Source organism: Phyllobates terribilis, unplaced genomic scaffold, assembly GCF_046119375.1.
Source record: "Phyllobates terribilis strain yellow unplaced genomic scaffold, ASM4611937v1 Scaffold_37__1_contigs__length_12642776, whole genome shotgun sequence".
Taxonomy (NCBI): domain Eukaryota; kingdom Metazoa; phylum Chordata; class Amphibia; order Anura; family Dendrobatidae; genus Phyllobates; species Phyllobates terribilis.
In genome coordinates this window covers 7,011,161-7,038,532 of record NW_027362797.1, presented here as the reverse complement: position 1 = coordinate 7,038,532, position 27,372 = coordinate 7,011,161, and positions in this window count along the sequence as shown.

Genomic DNA, 27,372 nt, shown 5'->3' with positions numbered 1-27,372 from the left:
TTGTCAAAATTTGATGGTAAGATGGTGTATGGCTCAACCTCCCACTGATCATCTAATTTGTGAACTCATCTTTTCCTTTTGAGTTCCTGTTCTCCTGGTGACAAGGGAACTGCAGGTGCGTGCTGATTATAAGTTTTCTACTGTCTTGCCTGGGACAACCTTCTCTCCACACATTCTTGCACCTTGCGGTATTGTTGCTGCCGCTTCGTATCCCAGTCTGCATCTGGTGATGTCATTTCAGGTGTTAAAACTCCCAATTTCTAAGTCAATGGGTTACTTGCCAGGTCTTGCTCTCATCAGGTAAGCGGGTGTACCGTTGGTGGAGTTCACTGAGATGTGGTTGTATAGGTCCACCAAATCTGGTAACTTCTCTGGCCACAGGGTACGTTCCTCAAGGGGCAATGTCTTCAACAGGTCTATTACCACCTGGTTCATTTTCTCGCAATACCCGTTGGTCTGGGGATGATATGGCATCGTTCTTATTTTCTAGCAGCCATACAAGTTAAAAAATTCTTGAAACACTTTTTCTTCAAAGGCTGGGCCTTGGTCGATAAGCACTCGCTCAGGGTAACCGTGGGGTGACAAAAGTGTTGTTGAAATGCTTTGGCTACCGTCTTAGCCATCTGATCTTTCACTGGCACTACTACCAGGAATCGGGATTAGTGGTCTACTATGGTGAGAGCGTAGACATAGCCTGACCGGCTTGGGGCTAGCTTCATGTGGTCCAAGGCTACCAGTTCAAGTGGTTGTTTAGTGATTATGGGCTGCAGGGGAGCCCTCTGGCCATCACGGTCTTTCCTTCTCAGGTTGCATGGACCACATTCTCGACACCATCTCTTGATTGCTTTCCTCATGCCAGCCCAGTAGAATCGCTCACGTAGCAGGACTTACAACTTCTTCCACCCGAAGTGTCCTGCTCCATCGTAGTACGCCTCTAAGACCATTGGCATATCCCGCTTCGGGACTACCACCTGCCAGACCAGTTCGTGTGTCCGGAAGTTGATGCTTCTTCGACACAGCTTTCCCTCATAGATGAACAGCTTGCCCTTCTCCTTCCACAACTGTTGGGTCTCCTGTGGAGCATCTGGATCAAGGTGTGAGTCAGCTTGTGTCAGCAACTCCTTTACTAGGTGGACAGCCAGGACGCTATCCTGCGTCTCTGCCCATCCATGGTGGGGCAACGGGTTAAACGTGGCCTCTCTGTTGGCGGAGAGCTTGTTCCTCACACAGTGGGAGTACTGGGTCACCCCGTGATGATGGAAAGCCGGTAACTCTATCTCCTCCAGCTTTTCCGGGTCTTCTCCCCCATCTGGCAAGTTGGGCATCCTGGACAGCGCATCGATGACGCGCCCCCTGGGCCGTGGGTTACTCGGTGCCGGGCCGGTCGTTGCTAGGGGAGATGTCACAGTGGCGGTGACCCAGTCCGTGACCCAGGGTGGTCATTAAAAGGGGTTATTTACAGGGGATTTATAGCTTTTATATAAAGTTCGTGACGCCACCTGTGGTATGTGGCTAAAGGGAGCCGCCGCTGCGGAGCAGGTCCTCTGGAGCTGTTGTTAATGCAGCAGAGTTGGTTTGGCTCTCCACAGGTAGAGCTTAGCTCCAGGGCAGTGTAGATGTTATAGATGTTGTAGATGATGCTGGGCAGTGTAGTGCAGGGGGTGATGGCGCAGCAATAATTCACAGAGACAGTGGGGTGCAGTCTTCTGGGTTTACTCACAGTTCTCACTTTGCTCCTGGTTACGACTGCAGATCATAACTTCCCACGTTGTGCTGCGTTCACCGGGCAGGGGTTCAGCAATCCCCCAGGTATTTCAAGAGTGCCTGACAGGACCCCGTTCTACATGCCCTTCTCAGCCATCTTCCTGCGCTGGCTCTCACCCTTCCTGCCCTGCGCCTCGCAAACAGTGTCCCAAGCCGGTATCCTCGGATCTTTCTGGGCAACCTGGAGTTCCCTGGAACCTATGTGGCTACCTTTTTAGAGAATGAGTGCGGATGTAGCAACTGCACCCTGAAAGTACAGAAGCCTCCGGTTTCTAGTTGAACTTTATAATTCTCACTGGTTAGGGGCCGGTCCCCTCTGCGGCTCGATCCCTCCACCGCCTGGTAGATTCGGGCGTACGGGTGGCCTCCAGCACTGCCCGTACCCCTGGGATCCCCTCTTCGCTCCTGGAGCTCTTTTTCCTGCTCCTTCTCCTCAGTCTGTCCTGGGCCTCTCTGGCTAGGCCCTCCTCCTGAGCAGAGCTCCTGCTGAGCTCCTGCTCCTCTCACTGTTCTCCTCAGACTGACTACATTCCCAAGATTGCTTCCCTCTTTTATATCCTCCTTCTAAGTGCTCCCCTAATCTTCTTCCTCCACCCACACCCAATACATGGTTCCCCTTCACTTGTTTCCCCCCACTCCAGCCAGGGACAGGGCTCAGCAGGAAAAGAGACGCATCTTGCCCCTCCTGCTGCTCTGGAGTAGTGTAGTGTTGGATGGGGGTGTTAGGGTCCTGGGCAGCACTCTATCCTTACCTGAGATTGAGATACCACACCTCTGGGTGAGATGCAGTACCTCTGTGGCGACTAAACCCTCAGGGGCGCCACACATCAGCATTAGCGTTTTTATGCCCTGCCCGATACTTGATGGTAAACTCGTAGTTGGACAGTCGAGCCATCCATCGTTGTTCTACGGCACCAAGCTTTGCAGTCTCCAGGTGCGTCAGCGGGTTGTTATCTGTGAAGACTGTAAATCTGGAGGAGGCGAGGTAGTGTTTGAAGCGCTCTGTTACAGCCCAGATTGTGGCTAAAAACTCCAACTTAAAGGAACTATAGTTGTCGGGGTTCCTTTCCGTGGGACGGAGCTTCCTGCTTGCATAGGCAATCACTCTCTCTCTGCCCTGCTGTACCTGGGACAGCACCGCTCCCAATCCTACGTTGCTGGCATCCATATGGAGTATAAAGGGTTGGCCATAGTCGGGTTAGGCCAGGACTTCGTCTCCCGTAAGAGCCACTTTCAGTCGAGTGAAGGATTCGTCTTCTGGTTTACCCCATTTGAACGGAGGATTCGGGATCTTGGCCCTCTTTGACTGGCCCACTAAGAGGTCCTGCATGGTTGCTGCTATCTTGGTGAAACCCTTGATGAATCTCCTGTAGTAGCCTACTAGCCTGAGGAACTGCCGCACTTCTTTGATAGTGGAGGGTCTTGGCCAGACCTTGATCACGGTGACTTTTTCAGGGTCTGGTACTACACCTTCGGCGCTTACCACATGACCTAGGTACTGCACCTTGGGCTTCAACAGGTGGCACTTGTGTAGCGCCCCGAGGGCTTGGCCGCTACAGGGGTATTGCACCTCTGCCAGAGGTGTGGTATTCCACTCCCGGGTAAGGATGGAGTATGGACCAGGGCTCAGTTAGCTGCATACAGCACACTCACCCCATTTCCGAGGGAGAGCTCAACGGTACTACCATTAGACAGAAATGAAGGTACGACAGACCATGTCCCTGGCTGGAGTGGGGAGGGGGGAGGAAAACCCAGTGATGTAGGAGCAGATAGGGGTTGGTTCCTGAGCGTAGATAGGAGCCCATTGGTTGCTGGTCACCTGGGCTCATGGCTATAGGGAGGTATAAAAAGTGGGCACCATCTTAGCTCTGGGTGGAGTTCAGTCAGTCTGTGCAGACTGAGGAGAAGACAGGGAGTAGAGGCTCTGTAGGAGCTCTACTCCAGAGTGGGCCTAGAGAAAGGCCGAGGAGTAGAGTGGAGAGAGAGAGGAGGTGAAGGGGAGCTGTGGTTCCTTCTCAGCCCAGCTCCACGGGAAAGGAGAAGAAGGAGGAGCAGAAAAGAGGAGAAGAAGAGACAGAGGAACAGAGGGGCTCAGGAACAAGAAGGTGGAAGGGACCCTAAGAACCCACGAGAATACCGGGTGAAGGGTCAGGCAGATTAAGGGTACCGGATCCCAAGTTGGTGGAGGTGAAACAACCCTCAGCCAAAGACTGGAGGCTGTGACCATTTATTGGTGCAGCACCTCTTCAAACCTGCTAGGAAGGCACCATGAAGGACAGCGGGGAACGGGGCCCACGTTTACCCGCGCAGATCCGCGGCAGATGGACAAAAGTGGGTCACTGGTGAGGCAGGCTAGAGGAAGGATTGAAGGGGGTCCTGAGCCATACCTCTGAGCTGCCTGGGAGTTGACCGAGCCCCACACCTGGTGGACGCAGCACGGCTCGAGCGGTCACTGCTGACAGAAGTGACCCGGAACAAATGAACTGTGAGTAAAGACCCTGGACTGTAACTTGTTGTTTGTGTGCTCCTTCGCGCCTCCAGCACTACCGGTACTGGGACTCTCACCACCATCATTCCCACCATTCACTACACTGCCCTGGGGCCGCACTCTTCCCGTGGGGAGTCACACTGTCCCAGCTCCATACATCATCAGCCCCAGTGGTCTGCCTTGCAGCGGCGGTTCCTAATAACCGCAATCCACGGGTGGCGTAGTCGGACATCGCTTAAAACTTATAAAGGGATTACCACTGGTCTGACCACCCTGAGCCACGGAACCGGGTCGCCACTACTACCCCCATCGTTTCCCGATTGCCCGGCTCCGAGTGCCCCACGGCCCAGGGGGCGAGTCACTTGCACGGCTTTACTTCCATGCCATAACCAGATAGGGCTTCGAACACTTTGGCCAGGTGCTCCAGGTGATCTTCGTACGTCTTTGAGTAGACGATTACGTCATCTAAATACAGCAGAATGGTTTCGAAGTTTTTGTGTCCTAGGCAACACTCCATTAACCGCTGGAAAGTTCCCAGGGCATTGCAGAGACCCAATGGCATGCAGTTGAACTCGCAGAGGCCCATTGGTGTCGTAAACGCGGTCTTGTCTCTGTCCGCCTCTGCCACAGAAACCTGCCAATACCCACTGGTGAGATCTAAAGTGGAGAAATAGATAGCAGATCTCAGTGCAGCTAATGATTCCTCAATTCTGGATAATGGGTAGGCGTCCTTATGTGTAATGCGGTTAATCTGCCTGTAATCAACACACATCCTCATTGTACCATCTTTCTTTCTAACGAGGACTGATGGAGCTGCCCAGGGGCTACAACTATCTCTGATTACCCCAGCCTCCTTCATCTCCTGTAACAGTCCTTTGGCACATTGATAGTGAGCTGGTGGTACAGGCCGGTACCTTTCTTTAATGGGGGGATGATCTCCTGTGGGGATATGATGTTGGACCCCTTTTACCTGCTCAAAGTCTAGTGGGTGTTTGCTAAAGACTCGCTCATATTCTTGGACTACCAGGTATACTCCATGCTTTTGGTGCAAAGGGGTTGAGTCAGTGCCTACTTGTAGCTTCTGACACCAATCCTCCATCTGACCCTTGGGGCCATTGTCTTCCACCTGTTCGGACGGAGGCAAGGGTTCCACTGCCTTTATTGCATTGTTACTGACAGTGAATAACTTAGCAAGGGTAGCATACCGGGGTAAATGGACATCTTTCTTCCCACAATTCAGGACGCGTATCGGTACTCTCCTCTTGCGGACATCGACTACCCCCTGGCTGTCAAGATGGTGGGCCTACTATCAGAGTACACGGGTTCTACCAGGACCTGATAATCTTGACCCCTGAGACCTATGGCTACCCGACATCATATTAACATTTCACTCCTAGGGGGCATTGCAATGGGAAATGGATCACTCATTCTGACAATGCCGACTTCTCCTCCAGACAGCTCTACCTGTTGTCTCTGCATCAGGGGTTTGATCTCCTTTTGCAGAACTCGCTGCTGACCAGAGCTGGCAGACTCTGCGACCTGTTGCAACAAAACAATAATTTCCCCAAGACAATTCTCTATCACATTGGTGCCTAAGGTTATCATAGGATGGCTTTCTCGGCGATCAATATCAACAATAATCATCCCTTGTGATAGCAATTCTACTCGGCCAACCTTTATGGTCACCTCTTTATACCCCACCTGAGGCAAGGGCTGACCATTGCTGGCATAGATGTTAATATGTTCATCTGGACGGCGGGTAATGTCTGAATCAGTCCAGTATCATTTATAAAGGATATGTGGCATCGTTGTCACCTGGGAACCAGTGTCCAGCACCGCATTCATCGAGATGCCAACAAGCACGCCAGGTAGGACCGGTCGTCCTCCCACGTACTTGTCTCGCCAGCTCTGTGGGCCTGGTCGTCTTACTCCTGGGGGTTGGCCCTCTGCCCCAGGGGTTGCTCGTTTAAATCGCAGAATCTTGCGAGGTACCCCGCCTTTTGACAGCGACGGCAGATGGGTTGTCAGTCCTGGTCGCAGCGATCGCTGTTTCTCCCTCTGGTCGGTGGAATCCTTCTCTGTCGTCACCACGAGACGTCATCTGGACTGGAGGCCAGCTGGATTCTTTCTTTTGGAGACACTTGCATGGCCTGCACGGTTTTGGTTAGTGTAGCCATACTTTTGGTCAGCTCCTGGACCTGAAGGCGTAGGTCTGCAGAGGGGTCATTATCTAGGGTCTGCGTGTCAGCCTCCACAGGTGCCGGGGAAAAGGATGCCACCTCCTGGTGGTATGTTACAGCTGGGCGCTGGAGGGGTGCAGTGCCACTTGGCTTTGATTCTCGCAGCACCCGGATTGCTGTCTTTAAATTGCGCAAAGTCCAGATCAGGGTTTTGCAGAGCCATAATGCGCAGTTGTGTCCGGTGAGCGTTAGACAGGAGCCCCTCGATAAACTGCTCAGTTAGCAATCTGTCCTCGTCTTGCACACTGTAGGGGTCTACCTGTTTAATGGCCCGCAGCTCCTGCAGGTTTAGAGCATAGTCCCGTACACTGTCCTGCACCCTTTGTTTGCACCCGTAGAACTTCATTTAAATCTCTGCTGCTGTGCGGGTGTCAAAGGTTTCCTTCAACAGGGCCAGAATATCCTTAACAGTGCTTTTGTCCCTGCCCGGCCTGGACTTCACCTCCCTCTGGGCTGCACCGATTAGCTGGCCTATGAGGATGCTGACTTTTTGCTCCTCAGACAGGGGGTACACTTGAAACAAACTGAGCAGTCTCTCCTCAAATTCGCTTAGGGTGTGCGACTCCCCTGAGTACTAGGGCAACCACGCCGCACCTGGTATATATGGCATTGATAACGGCTTTACAGTGGCGGCGGCTGCGCCTGCTGCTGAATCCTCTCCCAGGTTGGGCATCTTCCTCCCCCCTAGTGAACCTCAGCCAGGTCCTGGGTTTCTGCTGACGTACCAGTATGCCGCTCTGCCGGCGAGAGGCATCGATTACCCGGTGGTTCCGGATCGGGCCTCCAACTTCCCCTCGGCTGACGGCAAATGACGTGATGATAGAGTTCAGTAAAGTCTATAGCACACAGTACCCAGTTATACCGGGCTTTGTTTATCCTGTTCGTGACGCCAGGTTGACGCGCCCCCTGGGCCGTGGGGTACTCGGTAGCCGGGCCGGTCGATGCTGGGGGATGTCACGGTGGCAGTGACCCGGTTAATTAAAGGGAAAGTAAAAGGTGAATAAAGTTTTTGGAGATAATGTTCGTGACGCCACCTGTGGTATGCGGCTATATAGGGCCACCACTGCGGTGCAGATCCACTGGAGCTGGTGGTGACACAGCAGAGTTGGTTCAGCTCTCCACAGGCAGAGCTAAGCTCCAGGGCAGTATATGTAGAATTGTGGAGGTAGATGTTGTTGGTGCGGTGTAATGCAGGTGATGGCGCAGATAATGACCAGTCCACAGCTTAATGGCGGTTTCCTCTTATCTTTACTTGTGGTTTGTTAAGCCGACCGGGGCACGGGTACTAGCTGGTAGTAGAGGTCTGGGCGACCTGGAACCAAGTTGGGGATCCACCTCACCAGGTGGAGTTGTAGGCCTTCCCACTGCGCTATTCTCGTTGGCCCTGCTGCTTGAAGCTATGCTGCGGCCCTCGTCCCTGAGTAAAGCGTCTTTTTCCTCACCTGTATGGCAGGCAGCTCGGGCCTTCCTTAAGTGTCGCTCCCACTTGCGCTTCCCTCTGGGGCGAGCTTATTCACAGCTCCCTTCCCCAAGTCCTTCCTCGTTGTCCTCCTTTCTCCAACTCCTCTCAACTCACGCTTATTAACCCCGCCTCCAGATTCCAGTGTAAAGGGGAGGGGCTCCCCTTTTTGGTCTGGAGCCAGGAAAGTGTTGTATGCTGGCAAACCTGATTAGGGGACCCTTCCTTGCTTCCAGGCATGGCATCACCCTCTGTGAGGGAGCCAATGCCACTGTGGCAACCGGACTCCTGGGGTGCCACACATCTATATGTGATTACAATATGGGGGGCTCTATATGTTATTATATTATGGGGGGCTCTATATGTGATTACACTGTAGGAGAGACTCTATATGTGATGTGACAAAGTCACTTGCAGAGTGCTGGAGGGGAGATATGTTTCACTGAGCCTATTAGTTTCAGTGATGTGAAACCTGGAAGTCTTCTCCTGCATGTTATGTGCTGAGAGGATTAATCAGCCATATTTAAATGGGCCATTTTTTTTGGTGAACGACTATAGAGCAGGTGGGAGGTCGTTCACCATATCTCCACCCCAGGGTGTGGTCTGGGGTTTAAATGTTCGACCTGTTGAGGCATTCAGTTCAGTAAGTCTGGGGATGCTAATGTGTCACCCTGGCCTGGATGCCACAAAATGTAATAAAGCTGTGTCTGAGAGCAAGGGGGAGGTTCTCTAGTCAGGGGAACATTAGCATGCAGTACCTCCTGTCTCAGGCCAGTAGGGGGAGCTGGCTGCCCCTATAAAAGCTGGTGCTGGGGGCAGGGTTAGGGAGAGCTGGACGACCTGTCTCAGGATTCAGGTCCCAGAGCAGAGAGGGACAGTTGTATTGCACCTAAGAGGAAGTGTGGCAGTAGGAGAGCCACAAGCCAGAGACAAGAGGCGAAGTGAGCCTGTCTTGGCAGATAACGAACTTAATTTACCAGACTTTGGTGTCTGAGGCTGGGAGGATTCCACATCCTCCAGCAGAGAACCAGTCCGCAGGGGACTGTATATTCCTTGGCCTAAGAAGCCTGGAGGCCCTGCCACAACAGAAGGGACCAGCAAAGCCGTACAAGGCTGGGAGCAGAAAGGAACCCACGTTGCCGGCCATACAGGCGAGAATACACGGAAAGCTCGGAAACGTGGGCTGTTACCCTATAAGGAGGAGATAGCCAGAAGGAGCACAGAAAGCACGGTAGGCATACACCCTCACCCTGACCAGGGCCAATTTCCCTGTTGCTCTCAGACATCCAGGTCCCCTCTTAGCTGGGACTGTTTGTGGGTCAATTTACCTGTTCTAGTAAAGACCCTGGACTGCAACCTGTTGTCTGCGTGCTCCTTGCTCCTCCAGCACTATCAGCACTGGGACTCTCACTACCATCACTCCCAACATCCACTACACTGCCCTGGGGCCGCACTCTTCCCGTGGGGAGTCACACCATCTCAGCTGCATACATCATCAGCCCCAGCGGTCTGCCTTGCAGCGGCGGTTCCTAATGACCGCAAATCCACGGGTGGCGTAGTCGGACATTGTCAACAGCACATAACGGACTACCACTGGCCTGACCACCCTGAGCCACGGAACCGGGTTGCCACTACTACTCCCATCGTTCCCCTACTGCCCGGATCCGAGTGCCCCACAGCCCAGGGGGCGAGTCACTAACTCCAGACATGATTGTGTCGAGCTGACCAGAACCATGTGGAGTTGCTAAACTCTGGGCAGGTGAACCCCTGCTAACACAAGGACTGTGTTTTGCATGACCACTTTTGCTTTGTTTGCTTTCCTATTTTGACCAAAGGGCCGTGATTATTTTTATGGACTCAATGTTGGTTTATGCCGCATTTTAATAAACCAACAAGAGATTTAAAGAGACAGCTTACCTGTGTCTACCTCCATGTGCAGCTAAGTGAGCGATGTACCACAGTGATGATACTACAGGAGGGGCCTCAATATAAATTTATGCAAAAAAAGTGTGATGACCCTATAGAACGGCGGTCATGTGACCACAAGTTTTAGATATGCATACTCCTGGCCACAATCTGACTAGATGGGCTCTGCCTTGCTCAATGCAAGTGTATTGAGTGAGGACAGAAACAGTCTAGTTGGATTGTGGCTAGTGACTTTTACATACATCACAAAGTCACGGAAAATATTTATTGTAAATATGTTTTTGCCGCCTTTCCAATGACCAATTTTCCCTAATTGAATTCCTTCAAGAGTTTTATAACGCCCTGTATTTCAAGTGTTTAATGCAATTTTTAACAACCAATTTTGGTAGCAGTTTTTATTTTGTCACTTTTTGACCCCAAACCTCCCAAAAGCTGCGTATATAGACATTGTAATATTCTGCTTTGTTGTGTTTTATATAATTGTCCAGTGTTTTAAGCAGAAAACTGTGAAAATGTCAATGAAAGCACAATAGAAAAAAAACATGATAAAAATACTCTGTGTAAAATCAGACCCTCAGCGCTATAGGCACTCTGCGGGGGGAGGTTTCCATACAGAATTCATTCTAGGGGGCGATTTCTTCCTAATATGACGTGCTGCAAATTTTCTCGCAGATTTTGTATAAATCTGTATTCATGTTTTTCACGTAGAGAAAAAAAAAAGACGCTTGACGCAGCCTCTCAGTATGAGCTGCTGTATTATGGATCGATACAACATAGATTCATACCACACTGGATTCACATTTTCATTGCCAGCTACTGAACTGTTATTGGTAACCCTGCCAAATGAGATCTTGCTTTATAGTGGGAAATTCTGTTTTGTGCTAATATTGTTTAACTTTCTAAAATAATGTCCCTTTTACTGAAGTAAAACAACACTGTCCTCTAGTGGAAAATATTGAGAATGCATGACCTATTCTTCCTCATTTTTCCCTTTACCCTTATGACTAGTGTTGAGCAAATTTGTTTGGCGAATGTTCGAAAGTTTCAAATTTGGCACAAATATGGCACATTCGGATTTGTGACTGCAAAGGCAAGCAATTTTTCTTAAAATCGGAAAAGTTTGATGAATTTGCGCGGGACCGCAAATACAGAGCAACCACGGCGTTTTGAACAGTTTTGTTAGCATAGTGCAAGTGTATGATAAGCAGTGACATGTGCCAGGTGAGTGTGGGGGCTGTGGAGAGCTTAGATCAGGTCAGATCAGTGGCGCAATGTTTTTTTTCTTTTTCTGTAGGCGGTAACTTTAACTGAGGAAAGCGCGGTCAGCCAATCATAGCGCAGGAAGCATCAACACTGTCCAGACATAAGGGCTTCTACATGTCCTCTCAATATAAAAAGCGGCCATGTTCCCTCAGCGCCATTATGTCCATGTCACTGCTGGAGACAGACGCAGCTCAGTGTTCTCCTGTGTAATGAGAGATATTAGCTAGATAGATGGGCGCTTGTGTGGTAGTCAGATAGTGTAGATAATTCCTGGCCTGTGTACCTCTGCAACCGCTGGTGCAGCATATTTTTGGTGTTCTTGTGCAAGTACTGAGATTCTGACAGAAACAGAGGGCCCATGCCATACAATAGTGCTGTGCACCGCTGGTATAGAGCTCCATGTCTCACTATACCTTGAATGTTTTTTTGCGCTTGCTAATGTGATGAAGCAAGTGGAGTGCACCTTTTCATTTAGTGGGGTGGAAATTGTGCTCTGCACAGTCTGCAGAGCTTCTTATTGCAGAGCACAAAATCTGTTTTTTTTTCTGTTGCTATTGTGATATTGAAAGCTGTGTGCACTAAAGTTTTTTCTAGTGGCAGATACTATTTTAGTGGCGTTGAACTTCAGTTGGTTTCAGAGTAAAAAAATGCATTTTTTCTCTTGCTACGCCCAGTCCAAAAAATATTTTTTCCTGTGCCAAAAGTCATACAGTGCTATAAACCAGCTACTTCGTCAGTGGTGGTCAAATTCAGCTTGTACGCAGAGTCAAACCTATATATATTTTTGGTTGGCAGGCAGAGTCCACCAAAGGTTTTTTTATTGTGGCAAAGTTGATCCAGTCTACTAAAAGGCAGATCCTATTTCAGTGGCGTTGAACTTGTCCTGGTTTCACAGTAAAAAAATAAAAACTTCTCTTACTAGGCCCAGTCCAAAAATATTCCTGTGCCAAAAGTCATACAGAGCTATAAGCAAGCTACTACATCAGTGGCGGTCAAAGTCAGCTGGACGCAGAGCTTATGCAGAGTAACCCAAAAAGTATTTTTTGTTCCGAGTAAAGTGGTACAGCTGGCTAAATCTGAGTTTGAAATATTTTGGAGCATATATTCTATGTGATACTGGCCTCATCCACATTCCAAAAAAAATTTCTTCTGTTCCTAAAGTAATACAGCAGGGGACATCTCAGTTTGAAATTGTTTGGAGAATATCTCGTAGGTTTTTTCGGCCTCATGCACACTAACAAATCTCCTTTGTTGTTTAGTAACGTTATATGGCAGGCCATATCTTACCTTGTCATTTAGTGTCGCTGAAACTCAGATGTGTGCTGAGCTATTTCACAGAAAAAAACTTATTTTTCTTTAGTTAATTGCGTGCTCCTACCACTGTATCTGACCAACATGAGTGTGAAAAAGAGAGGGCGTGGTGGAAGGGGGAATAAGCTTAGTGTTCAACATGTACGTGGGGTACGTGATAATGTTAGTGAAAGCACTAGTGAACCAACACAAACAGGTCCTATCCAAAGACAACTGACAACTTATGTTAGTGGGTGGCCTACTGCACTCCCTCCCTTTGGCAGCCGCACAGCGATACGCCTTGTTGATAAGGCTCAGAAAGAGCAGGTGCTCCAGTGGATGGCATGCTCTGCTTCCAGTGCCCTCTCCTTATCTTCCTCCACCTCAACATCACACGCAGTACAGTCCATAGAGGTGGCACCCCAATTACCCATGCATCCCCCCGCGTCACAACTGGCCAACTGCCCAACTGACTGTAGCCAACCACAGATGGGCGACTCTGTAGAACTCTTCACCCATTCTATACCATGGGCATCAGAAGTGTACTCCAAACAGTCACAAAGTCAAGGGGAGGAAAGCATCTGCACCGATGCCCAAAATTTTTTTACTTGGATTCGGGGCAGGACGAAGTAGGGTCCGAGCAGGTTCCTGACCCTCATCACCAGACGTTAACCATAGGGGAGGGAGGTGATCCCAATGAAACTCAGATACCTGTGGCTTATGCGGACTGTACTGTGCTGTCAGGGCAACAAGAAGAGAGGGGTCACTCTGAGGGCAAGGAATGGGTTAACACATTGGATGATGATGAGGTTGAAGATCCTACTTGATGTGAACCCAAAGTCGCGCAGCCGAGTAGCTCATCTGAGGAGGTGGAGGAGGAAGACGAGGAGGTTACATTTCACCGTACAGCGCAGACACGGAGTGATGCAAACTCGAGGAGAACTGCATCCTTAGCCACAATCGTGGCTGTGGCCAGCAGCCAGCAGTCACTGCAAAGGATGAGCCAACTCACGTTATCTGCAATCTTTGCAATAAAAAACTTAGTAGAGGGAAAAATGCAATAATTTGACTACTACATGCATGAACGTTCACATACTCAAACAACATTCTTTACGCTGGGAATCTTACCGCGCTGAAATGCGGGCCAGAGCACCTCAACAACCATCAGCTGCCCCATCAAACGCATACACTGCTTCTTCCTCCTCATCTGTTACCGTGCCAAATATTGTCACGCAGGTCTCCCATCGCAGAACCTCCGGTTCTTTACCCGCTCCAGTCAGGCTGAGTGACAGCCCGTCAGCTGTAACAGAAACGGACACGCCTGCTGTGTTTCTTTCACCGAGCACATTGCATGTTTCTCAATCCACCGTAACATCTGCACCTCACGCTCCACCAGTTTTTCCGGTTCACCATACTCCGCCCTCTCTCAGCACCTTAGCCAGCCCTCGGTCCCGCAATTGTGGTCATGTAAAAGATTGTTTCATCCTACGCATGACAAAGCTAAGAGGTTGAACTCCACCATCTCCAAACTGTTAGCCACGGAAATGCTGCCTTTCCGCCTGGTAGATACAGACGGTTTCTGAAAACTGATGGCCATCACAGTCCCCCAGTACCAGTTGCCCAGTCACCATTACTTCTCTAAGAAAGCTGACAACATAACCCATTCCTTTTCTAAATCTACATGTGCCAGGGTGAATTTCACCACAGATACCTGAACGAGTAAGCATTGCCAAGGTGTTTACATCTCGCTGACTGGGCACTGGGTGACTCTGGAGGCTGTGGGGGCAGGCGGGAAGGGGCTGCTCCACAAATCTTGTAATCCCCTTATCTTGTAGAAGAAACCTCTGTATTTCCCACTTTCTCCGCTGCTTCTGCGTCCTCCACCTCCTCTAGGGCCTCCACCTGTGCACTCAACCTCTGCCTTAATGAGACACGCATTCCAAGGGTGCAGAGCGAATACACGCCACCTCCATACTGCGCAATCAGGGCTCACAGTTATCAGGCAGTCTTCAAATTAATATACCTTGGAGATCGCAGTCATGCAGGTGAAGAGTTGTGGGCAGCTCACCAGGCTCAGTTTGAGCAATGGCTGTCTACACTGAACCTAGAGCCAGGGAAGGCCGTATGCGATAACGGTGCGAACCCGTTAGTGGCCCAAGGCCGAGGCAAGCTCCCACAAGTGCCTTGCATGGCTCACATCCTCAACCTGGTGTTACAGCGATTTCTCCGCCACTATCCTGGCCTGGATGAGCTGCGTCACAAAGTACAGAAGCTGTGCGCTCACTTCCGCTGTTCGCACCCCTCATGTCATCGACTTGCATTGATACAGAGGTCTTTGTCCCTGCCAGTTAACAGGTTGATCTTTGATGTGCCGATGTGGTGGAATTCTACTCTGTACATGTTGCAGCGACTGTGCCTGCAGCAACGAGCTCTGACGCAGTATGTCATGACGTATAGCTTGGGGCAACGCAGTATGAACTTAGGGCATATCACGTTTACGGAGTGGGAGCAGATTAAGGACCTCTGCACCTTTCTGCACGGTTTGGAAATAGCTACTAAACTGGTTAGCTCTGACGATGCCATCATCAGCATCACTATTCCGGTCATATACATACTGGAGCAATCTTTGAATAACCTGCGGCAGGAGGTGGTGGCCCCAGAAGAAGAGGAGGATGCGGAAGGCATACCAATGTCTCGAATTTCCAGACTGTCAGCACACAGGCGGATGCCAAGTGACGGTGGATTACAGCAATCGAGGGGGTTTGGTGATACCAGGCAAACTGTAAGTGAAGGTGCAAGAGCTGAGGAACTAATGGAGGAGGAAGAGGTGATGGGCAAGTAGCTGTCAGAGGATGAAGAGGATAATCATCCCCTCTCGCTTGAAGGTGGTTGGCAGGAGGGGACGGAGGAAACAAACATCAGTGTCACACAACCCACAATACAGCCTGGCTTTGGACCTCCAGGAAGAGCCAGACATATGAGTGCCTTCTTGATGCAACATGATCCCGAATAGTTAGGATTTGAAATAATGCTGACTACTGGGTTGCCACTCTGTTAGATCCACGTTATAAGAGTCAATTTTGCCAGATGCTTCCCACCCTGGAAAGGGCCCCGCTTATGTTGGAGTATCGAAACAAGCTTTTAAGCAACCTTAATAAAGGTTTTCCCCAAGGTAACAGTTGGGCACACAGTGTGCATCACAGCTGTAGTTTTTCAACCTCCGGCACGTCAGTTCGTCAACACCAAAACATTAGCAGCAGCAGCAGAGTAAGTGGCAGAAGCAATTTTTGGGAGTCCTTTCACATATTTTTTGCTCCAGCTCAGGCGCCAGCACAACAGAGTACAAGTCTGACACGTAGTGAACGACTGGAGAGGATGGTGCAGGAGTATCTATAGTTCAATATCAATACCATCAGGGAGGGCTTGGACCCTTTTCCATTTTGGTCTTCAAAAATGGATGAATGGCCTGAGCTCGCCTCTCATGCCTTGGAGGTCTTATCATGCCCGGCAGCCAGTGTTCTCTCTGAACATGTCTTCAGCGCTGCTGGTAGCGTCTTGATGGATAAGGGCACCCAGCTGTCCCCTGAATGTGTAGACCGCCTAACTTTCATCAAGATGAACAAGTTATGAATCTCCAAGGACTTTTGCACCCCAATTGCAGACTGTACAGAGTAGGCGATGTTGTCATTTTGAGTGTGCTACATTGATCTCTTGAAATTGCAGCCTGGGATATGGCTTCTGTGTCTGTTCTTGCTGCTGCTGCAGGTCTTAAGGCCCTAATTTTGGGCAATGTGGAGAATTCTGATTGTGTCTCCATCCATTGGGTTGGCTGTAGTAGGACAGGTTTGGGTCTGCGTTAAACTACTTGTAGTCTGATGACATTGATGCCACTTTGGTGGTGTTATGCCCTCATTTAGGGCAATGTGAACACTCCTGGTTAGGTCTCCATCTCCTGGGTTGGCTGTACTGGAACATGTGTGGGTCTTATTTACACTATTTCTACTGTAGTGAAATTGATGAGACATTGCAAGTGTCTGCCACAAATTTTTTGAAATGTGGAGAATCATGATTGGGTCTCCATCTATTGGGTTGGCTGTAGAGGAACTGATTTTGGCCTCCTTTGCAATACTTATACTCTAGTGAAATTGATGCCACTTCGGTGGTGTTTGTTACGCCTTCATTTAGGGCAATGTGAACACTCCTGGTTAAGTATCCATCTCTTGGGTTGTCTGTACAGGAAGAGTTGTGGGTCTCATTCACACTATTTCTACTATAGTGAAATTGATTACACTTTGCTGGCCTCTGCCACTAATTTTTGGAAATGTGGGGAATCCTGAATGGGTCTCCATCCATTGGGTTGACTGTAGTGGAAGAGGTTTGGTCTCCATGCATTTCTATAGTTATATTGTAGTGAAATTGAGCATTTGGTGCAGATATTATTCTCCCCAAACGGGTACGTAAATGTAATAAACTCTAAATTGATTTTCAATAAACAACCATCAGCTGCCCCATCAAACACCTCTGCTGCTTCTTCCTCCTCCTCTGTTACCATGCCAATTGGTGTCACGCAGGTGTCCAACAGAACCAGCTGTATACCCGCTGCAGTTAGGCTGAGTGACAACCCGTCAGCTGTAAGTGAAGCAGACATGCCTGCTGTGTTTGTTTCTCTGATCACACCACACGTTTCTCAATCCACCATAACATCTTCGCCTGCACCTCACTCACAGTCTATCGGTTTGTCCGTTTCACCGTACTCTGCCCTCTCTCAGCACTGCAGCCAGCCCTCAATCCCGCTGTTGTGGTCACGTAAAAGATTGTTTCATCCTACACATGAAAAAGCTAAGAGGTTGAACTCCACCATCTCCAATCTGTTGGCCACGGAAATGGTGGTCTTAGGCCCTATTTTTTAAAATGTAAACACTTCTGATTGAGTCTGCATCTCTTGGGTTGGCTGTAGTAGGACAGGTATGAGTCTGTGTTAAACTACTTGTAGTCTGATGACATTGATGACACTTCGGTGGTGTTAGGCCCTCATTTAGGGCAATGTGAACACTCCTGGTTAGGTCTCCATCTCCTGGGTTGGCTGTACTGGAAGAGGTGTGGGTTTTATTTACACTATTTGTACAGTAGTGAAATAAGTGATCTGCCACAAATTTTTTTAAATGTGGGGAATCCTGATTGGGTCTTCATCTATTGGGTTGGCTGTAGTGGAACGTTCCTGTTCTGCAGTCTAAGTTGTGTAATGTTGCGTACCAGTCCTTGCTACACTCCTGATGCAGACTCTGCCTGCAGCACTCCTGATACAGACTCTGCCTGCTGCACTCCCAATACAGACTCTGCCTGCTGCACTCCTGATACAGACTCTGCCTGCTGCATTCCTGATACAGACTCTGCCTGCTGTACTCTGCTACAGACTCTGCCTGCTGCACTCCTGATACAGACTCTGCCTGCTGCACTCCTGATGCAGACTCTGCCTGCTGCACTCCTGTTACAGACTCTGCCTGCTGCACTCTGATAGAGACTCTGCCTGCTGTACTCTGCTACAGACTCTGCCTGCTGCACTCCTGATACAGACTCTGCCTGCTGCACTCCTGATACAGACTCGGCCTGCTGCACTCCTGATACAGACTCTGCCTGCTGCACTCCTGATACAGACTCTGCCTGCTGCGCTCTGTTACAGACTCTGCCTGCTGCACTCCTGATACAGACTCCGCCTGCTGCATTCCTGATATAGACTCTGCCTGCTGCACTCTGATACAGACTCTACCTGTGTAAAGGACATACTCATGCTAGAGCAACTCCATTTTGTCTGCTTGCTTTAAAATCATGTTATTATCACTCCTTGCATAACATACTTCTTTCTTTCTCTTCCCATGGTACTTTCTCACACTAACTTTTTATCTCAAGAACATTTTGTCAGACTCCCGCTCCTGTTATCTAACTAGTTTAGGCCAGGATTGACCTTGTAAAATTTCCATAGTGCTTCGAACTAACGATGATAATATGATCATATATGTGTTTCCGTAATAATTATACTAACATTGGTTAGCCTATAGTACTGTAGTATGGCTGCAGAGTTGATTGGCTATTAAAATACTCAAAACAATATGAAATGCTAAGCAAAATAAACGGGATCAGAGATTCTTTGAATCCTCCCAATACAGAACATTGTTTCCGTTTGGTTATCTGTGGATTGCAATCAACATAATAATTTGATACTCACTTGGTCAACCGTGAAGGGTTATTGTCCTCCCTCAACAGCTGGAGCCCTGACTCGGATCCCTAACCAGGGACGCCCCTCCACCTCTGGACGTCCACAAAGAGAGACCTGCTTTCAGCCTCCCCCACTGGAATTGGGACTAATCATCCCCCACAAAAAGCCAGGGTAAGTGCACAAGTTCTTTACTAGTGACACTGACCGTTTGGCATGGTTTCCACGTGGTGTGTGGTTGTTTACAGTATCTTCGGATATATCTTGGTTGGATATAGTCAAAGGTGAGACTATAAGGGGTGTAGTCCCATTAGGGGTCTGATATAATTTACTTTCAAAGCAGTATCACCTCGGATTGACAAGTGAATATTGTGTGAATCTTTCTCAATTTCTGACAAAAATCCTTAGGAGACTGAACACTGTTAGGTTCGGTCGCGGCAGGTGATCGAAGATTGGGTAGGGCACGCACCCAGATATATGTATATCTAGTGTCCGGAGAGCTGCAGGCAAGAGCTCTCCTTCTTTCCCCTAAACCGTTTGGGGTAAACCTGTTCGGGGCGGGTGATCGAAGATTGGGTAGGACACTCACACAGATATACATATATCTAGTGTCTGGAGAACTGCGGACGAGAGTTCTCCTCCTTTCATCTGGCCATTCGAGACTCCCCGACGGGAAGGGGTGAAATAAAGTCAGTGAAACAGCAGCTGAGGTCTGGACTCGTGCTGTGCACAAATTAAGGATATTTTTGTCAGTTGTAGTGATTAATCAATGTTTCCGTGGAGCAGAAAGAATTTGTCTCCCCTGGAGGAGGGAGAGGGAGAGAAAGAGAGAGACAGGAGGGAAGAGAGAGAGACAGGAGGGAGAGGATGTGATGAATATCATGGTCAGTTGAGAGGGGAAAAGATCTTTTAAGAATGTACCAAAAGTGTTTAAGCTGTTAAATTTTCCTGTGGAGGGGAGGCTTCAGCCTGTGTTGTGGGATGAAGGCATCCGGCAGCAAAGGGGTAGATTAGTTGACTGTGGATTGTTGGAAGACGCTGAGAAGTTCAGGAAAGTCGCACATGAGATTTGTGATGAAGGATATGTAGAAATAGCGGAGGAGATGAAGCCTGGTTATTTCAATTACTTTTATGTCAAGAGAGTATCAACCAGTCCCTCCAATCACAAAGCTACGCTCCACACAGCAGAAAGTCTCTAAAGAAGAACGCCAGTCGTGGAAGGAGGCGGGTGCTAAATTGATAGATGGGCTATGGAAGAAGGAACAACTGTACTGTTTGCCTCGACTCCTGTATCCAGCCGTTGCGGCCTAGGCCCATGGACCGGTACATCGAGGGAAGAATCAAGCTTTGCTACTGGTACAGAAACTCTATTGGGCTCCAGGAATTTCCACCGTGTTAAGTGCACAGAACAAAGGTTGCACAATATGCCAAACCTGCAACCCAGGTAGATTACAGAATGTACCGACAAAACACCTTGCCAAACCAGAGTATCCGTTCCAACGATTGCACATCACTCTCCCTAAAGCAGGATGATATGAATACTGCTTAGTGGTAGTGGATATGTTTTCCAGTTAGCCAGAAGCATTCGCCGTTCCAAACATGACTGCCAAGACTACCGCCAAGAAGCTGGTCTCTGAAGTTGTTTGCCGGTATGGAGTTCCAGAAATTATTGAAAGTGATCAAGGACCAGCCTTTTCCTCATGTGTATATCAAGAAATACTTACCATGATCGGATCAACAGTGGCGCTGCATACTCCTTACCATCCACAGTCAAGCGGCAAGGTGGAGAGATTGAATGGCACACTGAAAAGGCAGTTAACCAAAATGATGCAGGAGACTACGGCCCAGTGGCCTGAGCTCCTTCCCATTGTACTATATCACATACGCACCACCCCCATAGGGAAACAGAAACTGTCACCCTATGAGATATTATTTAGGTCACAACCAGCTATAGCTCGATTTACCCCACAACAATTATCAGAAGAAACATATTATGTTGTGCAATATGTGATTCAGCTTGCCAAAGCCTTAACTAACACCCATGCGTTAGTATCATCTTCTATTCCAGATCCAGCTGATGCAGAAGGTTGTCATATCCTTAATCCCGGAGATTATGTGTATGTGAAGAAGCATGTTCGGAAACACGGACTAGAACCATTGTATGACAGACCATACCAAGTGCTCCTGACAACCGCAACAGCAGTAAAACATGAATTTTCTGAATATAAGTCTAGTGATCCAACATGTGGTAATCCAGAAGTTGGATATTGTAGCCCCCTGGGACAAATGCCTTCATGGTGTATGCTATCAAATAACACAGTTTTTATCGATTTGGTACATAAGTTAGTATTACAGCACTCTGCTTTATGGGATCTACCATCAGCCAAATATTGGGTCTGTGGGAATAATGCGTATAAATGGCTCCCAGTCGGAGTAGGGGGGACTTGTACGTTGGCCCGGCTAACTCCAGCCACTTATCTTATTCCCCATAGTAAAGTAGATATGAGAGCCATCCCTCTTCATACCATCTATAAACTTGCCAAAGACAACACCCCACGCCCATCAGGAAGACCTCATTTAGTACAAATGGGTATACCCAATAAGATAGTCAGTACTGTCTTCCTCTACCCTATGGTAACACAAATGTGGGACAAATTAGTGGAAGTCACTGATTACTTAGATGATCAGATTTGGAATATTTTGGAAGTAATTAATACTACTGTTGCAGTGCAGAATCAACTTATTATAGTGGCCAATCAACATACTTTAGTGCTGGACTATTAGACAGCAGCTCAAGGAGGGATGTGTCAGGTTATAGGCCCAGCCTGTTGTCACTATATTGACCCCGACTCTACCATACGGTTAAAGACTAAAATGGAAGACATTAGGAAACTCAGGGAAGAATATAACAAACATAACGAATTGACCAAAGACCATTGGTGGTCTGATACATTTTCCTTTTTAAATCCTGCTAATTGGTTTAAAGGGATTGGTGGGTGGATTTCTGGAATATTACAAGGAGTGTTGCATATTGCTGCTTGCATCTTGTTAATATATGTCTTACTAAAACTAGTCTTTTATTGTATCCCATTTTGCATGAAGAAAACCTGCCAGTCATCAGAGAGCAAGGAGAACGCTGTAAACCGACATCCAGTGCTACTGTACACGGACCTCCCAGATGTAACCAGCATTGAGGACCTGAACGACAAGGGAATGATGACCTTTAGATGACCTTTCCCCGCATGCCCCGACCAACCTCACGTCTGAAGATCAGAGCTTTATGATTATGTCAACAAACAAGGGGGGATGGACATGCCGCGACAGGGGCACTAAGTGAGTGAAGACCAATGTAACTCAGGCTCAAAGCATGACCCTGGGATAGCACCTCTGTTGTTGATAATAACATAATTTTTAGGGGGGAATGAAAAGGACATATTGATACTCATGCTAGAGCAACTACATTTTGTCTGCTTGCTTTAAAATCATGTTATTATCACTCATTGCATAACATACTTCTTTCTTTCTCTTCCCATGGAACTTTCCCACACTAACTTTTTCTCACAAGAACATTTTATATTTTGTCAGGCACTCCGCTCCTGTTATCTAACTAGTTTAGGCCCAGATTGACCTTGAACAATTTCCATAGTGCTTCGAACTAACGATGATAATATGACCAAATATGTGTTTCCGTAATAATTGTACTAACATTGGTTAGCCTATAGTACTGTAGTAAAATATTCAAAACAATATAAAATGCTAAGCAAAATAAACGGGATCAGAGATTCTTTGAATCCTCCCAATACTGAACATTGTTTCCGTTTTGTTTTCTGGGGATTGCAATCAACATAATAATTTGACACTCACTTGGTCAACCGTGAAGGGTTATTGCCCTCCCTCAACACCTGCTGCATTCTGATACAGACTCTGCCTGCTGCACTCCTGATACAGACTCTGCCTGCTGTACATCTGATACAGACTCTGCCTGCTACACTCCTGATACAGACTCTGTATGGAGCAATATATGGGGCCCATAATACTGTACAGAGCAATATACGGGGCCCATTATTCTGTAAAGAGCATTATATGGGGTCCATTATTCTGTATGAAGCATTATGGGGGGCCAGCATTCTGTTTGGAGCATTATATGGGGGCCAGTATTCCATCTGGAGCATTATATGGGTCCATTATTCTGTATGGAGCAATATATGGGGGCCCATAATACTGTACGGAGCAATATATGGGGCCCATTATTCTGTATAGAGCATTATATAGGGTCCATTATACTATATGGAGCCTTATATGGGGTCCATAATACTGTATGGAGGACTATGTGGTGCCCATAATACTGTATGGAGGACTATACTGTCTTGGAGTAATACGTGTGAGTATGATTTTTTATTTTTATGCAGAGGATGCCTATAAAATAAAATATATACAGTGGGGAAAATAAGTATTTGATACACTGATGATTTTGCAAGTTTTCCCACCTACAGAGCATGGAGAGGTCTGTAATTTTTATCGTAGGTAAACTCATCATAAATGCTGTAATTTTAATGTTGGGGAGCAGGAAAGAATAAAAAGCTGGACTGTGGAGTTAGTATCAGAAGAAGGTACCGATTCCAGCTGCATGAAGAAAAATGTAAAAACGTCTATATTGTTAATATTGTATAATATAAATTATTTTCATGTATAAATTGCTGAATATTTACTCTTATTTGTTGCAGTACATTTTTTATTCGTAATTATTATAGATGGAAGTTTGGCTTACTGACCCCACAGCCCTAGTTTAAAGGCTTTTACCCAGAAGTGAATTCATATGACTGGAGTACAGTATGTCTTATTAGGTGGATATGGGGAATGTGGCTGCTGCGAACCCCAGGATGTACAGCACAGGAACTGCTTTGTGGCGCCCCTGAGGGTTCGACCGCCACAGGGATGCTGCACTTCTTTAATGGAGTGTAGTGTCCCTCCTCTGAGGTAAGAACAGTGTCATGGTCGGGACCCAACCTTAGCATCCAACACCATATTTCTCCACCAGAGGGGGCTAGTATGCACTAGGTGCTGCCCTCCTGGTTACAGGGATACTGGTGAACCAAGAGTTAGGGGAACCAGTTAGTGGGTGAGGGTGGAGGACTTACAATTTAGTGACATCTTAAAATTCATATTTAATAAAAAGCCATCTTGGTTCGTGGTCTTTTCGCTGGACCTGGGAATCTAGTCTTTCGCTGGTCCTGGTAGTCCGGTCTTTGACGGTCCTGGTTAGTCATCTTGCCTGGCTGTCATGTACTGTGATCTCCTACCCTGAAAGTGGATCCTGTGTGGACCTGTAGCTCCACAGCAAATGGATCCCAGGGAGGATGCAGACGGAGCGGTATACGCCACCTGTCCTCGCCAACCTAATATATTCAGTGGGAGTCCGGCTGCAAGAGGGGTACCGGCCCCCGACACCCAACCTTGCTACTCCATGTCCTGGTCAGGATCCCACCGGGTATCGGAAGGAGCGGAGCTGCCACCCGTGCCCTTTTTCTGAGAGGAGTTCAGAGGGAGACCCGGCCTATCTACACACACAGACAGGAAAGGATACGGTCTGTAGTTCAGGAACACTCTGGTGCGGGGTCCTGATTGAATGCTGGACTTGCTCGGAGGTAGTAGGACCCCCGTCCCTGGTGACCGCAGGACTCCGCGGGGAGCAGGGAGTCACCTTCCTTCTGCCATCTCTAATGTGAGTAAAGCCTTGGAAGTTCACCCCTACGGCCTCCGGACTGTTTATTCTGCGCTACACCGCACGACGCGGCACCCGTACTCCTCTACTACTACCCCTGTCATCCTGTCTCTCTGCCCTGAGGCCTTGCTCCGCCTGTGGGGAGTAGTAATAACTTTGGGCCGCCATAACACCATGCCTCAGCGGACTGCTGGTGGCCTTCACCAGGTGCCACAGGTGGCGTAGTCGGAATCAGCCACTCAACCCGGATAAGCCCACACCATCCTTTTAATTGTGACGGCCCTGAGCATGGGTCGGGTCCGGGCCACGGCTGCACCCCATCTCTCCATCATGGGACCCAACTCTGAGTCCCCCATCTCCCAGGGTAAAGAAAAGGGCTTTCGAGTAGAGGCGTCACAGCTTCCTATGGATAACACTTAAGTAAAGCCACATTTAGGTATAAGGGTTCAAGTGTCTTGAAAATCTAGGGATCAGAACATGTTTTTCCTTGGATTGACTGTCATTCATAGATGTAACAGGATCACTCGTCCTCTCCTCCACTTTTGGCCAAGGTTTATAGGGTAAATCTAAGACATGAAACGGATATTCTCCTGTTTGTAACCCCTCGCACTAGACATATATAACGTATCGTACTGATATGCCATGAATGTCAGTAATATTCCATTAAATACAAATGAACATTATTCAATTTGATTTTTTTTTTAATTAAGAATATCATGGAAGAATGATGAGATGTTTTTGGAGGGGCCTTCTTCTTCTGCAGATGTTCCTTGCTGGTCAGAAGGCCACAGGCAGATGGTACAAATCCTTCCATAGAGGTGCAGCTTTGATGGTGGACATGCTGCACCCTCTTCAGGGTGCTAGACGTGGGGTCTTTCTGCTCTCGAGATGTTTATGCTGCCCCGCTGACAGGCTGCAAATATACAGCTTTCTCTGATGGAATGAGCAGCCCTGGATAATCCTCGCCGGCAGGATATCAGCCGACGGAAGATAGAACCTATGAGAGGAGACATAACTAATGTAAGTAATGGCACTCCATATTAGAGGATACTACGGTGGTGTCACTGTGGCAGGACGGTAGAGGAGTCTTATCCTTACAGAGGTGCGGGGTCATTGTCAGTCATTGTGCAGGTGACAATCCCACCACTGACAGAGAACATCTGCTCCACATGACTTCTTCTCACTGACTGACATCACACAACATGGAGCTTGTGGTCACACTTACCTCTTCTACTTCTCCCCTCTTCTACTTTTTCTGCTTCTTGTTGTTTTCTCAATGCAGATTTTCTTCTCCCCTGAACTGGAAGTTCTAATCAAGAATCAAGAAAAAGATGTAGATTATAAACACCTAAAAGATTAGCTTTGTATCTTTATAGAGGTATCTTATTCTTGTATCCTGTAGTCCTCGTAATTTATTATTGCACCATAATAGAGAGAATATGTCATATATACATAACATAATCTGAGGGTCTGAGAAATAGATTGCCCTGTGAACTGATTAATATAAAACCTGATATGTGTTGTCAGTTTTTATATTAATCAGATCACAAGGCAATCTATTTCTCAGACCCTTAGATTATGTTATGTATACGATATGACATATTCTTTCTATTATGGTGCAAAAATAACAGACGCCTTATTACCATCACATTACTTGCAGGATGCCACAGTGTTGCCTTATAATCAGTGTAACATTAAGGACATAAGGAGGATCAGTATAGGCTCATATGGAGCCATGGGTACAGTATTCAATATCAGTTTGGCAGAAGACTGAATGGCTCCTTATAACTTAATGCATTATATAAAAGAGTGAGTTTTTTACACAATGAAGTGCTGGACTGTACTTTGTTTTATAGGTAGTAATTTTCTGAGCCTTTATGTGCACGTTCACATTACACTTTTTGATCTGAGGCTGTAATAGGATGGCCAATAGACCTGTACATACCTGACAATGGGGATGACTGGCTGTCTTTGGCAGTGAAACGCTGCTTGTCACCATCAGATTCAGGAGAGGAAGATTCTTTCTGCCTGTTTGGTAGAAGAGAAAAATATAAATTACAAGTGAAAACAATACAAAAGGGAAGAACATCTGTGTGCAAGGCCTGTTAGGACGTTTGGATAACATGGAGGGGATGCAATGCTCAGGACTCCCGGCAAGAATGGAGAATCACTAGTAATGTTAGCCTGTAATGATCTGGAAATGAATGGCTGGTCTCAATGATCACCTTTTATCACCAGCATTCTCACAAGCCAGAACCACGGTGATGAGCAATCAAGGGGTCATGGATCCTGGATTTAGTATTGAGTTACATTTGTCTTGCATTTGGTGTTCTGAACATACATCTGACTTGAACCCCATAATAGTAATTTACTCACATGTCTGAATGTTTTGCGTTTTCTGGGGAATACCCTGGAGGTGACTTGGGTTCTTCATTGTTCATCATTTTGGTATTGATGGAACAGAGCTAAAGCATGGAGAAAAATAAAATATATGTATAGTTCTAAACTTTATCTTAGTTATAGGTTTTATTGATCTTTTGGGTCACATACTTACTTTAGAAAGCCTATGAGAAGATGATAGAAACTTTTGGATTTCTGGCCAGTCATTGTCCTCACTTGAGTCTTCCTCATCTAAATCACTATGTTGGTATCTGCTACGTCGAGCTGCAAAGTACAAGTGTTATTAGAGATTACTAGTTACAGACAGTCACCAGGTTATAATAATTATGGAGACTGATTGTCGCATAAAATGAAAGACAAGACAAACAGCAGCTTTCTGAAGATAATGTCTCATTCTACTTACTGTCAAAGTAGCGGGTGTCCTCATCTGACTTAATATGAGGAATGAACTGTGGCTTCTTACTTAGAAGATTGTTAAAGTCCAAGTTTTCCAGAAATGGATGCATCTTGATCTCATTTGCTCCTCCTAGAAAATAAAAGACAATAGAAAGATATACAGACATTGTCAGGGAGATGGTTCCATATCTGTACATTTTATGTTAAGCTGAA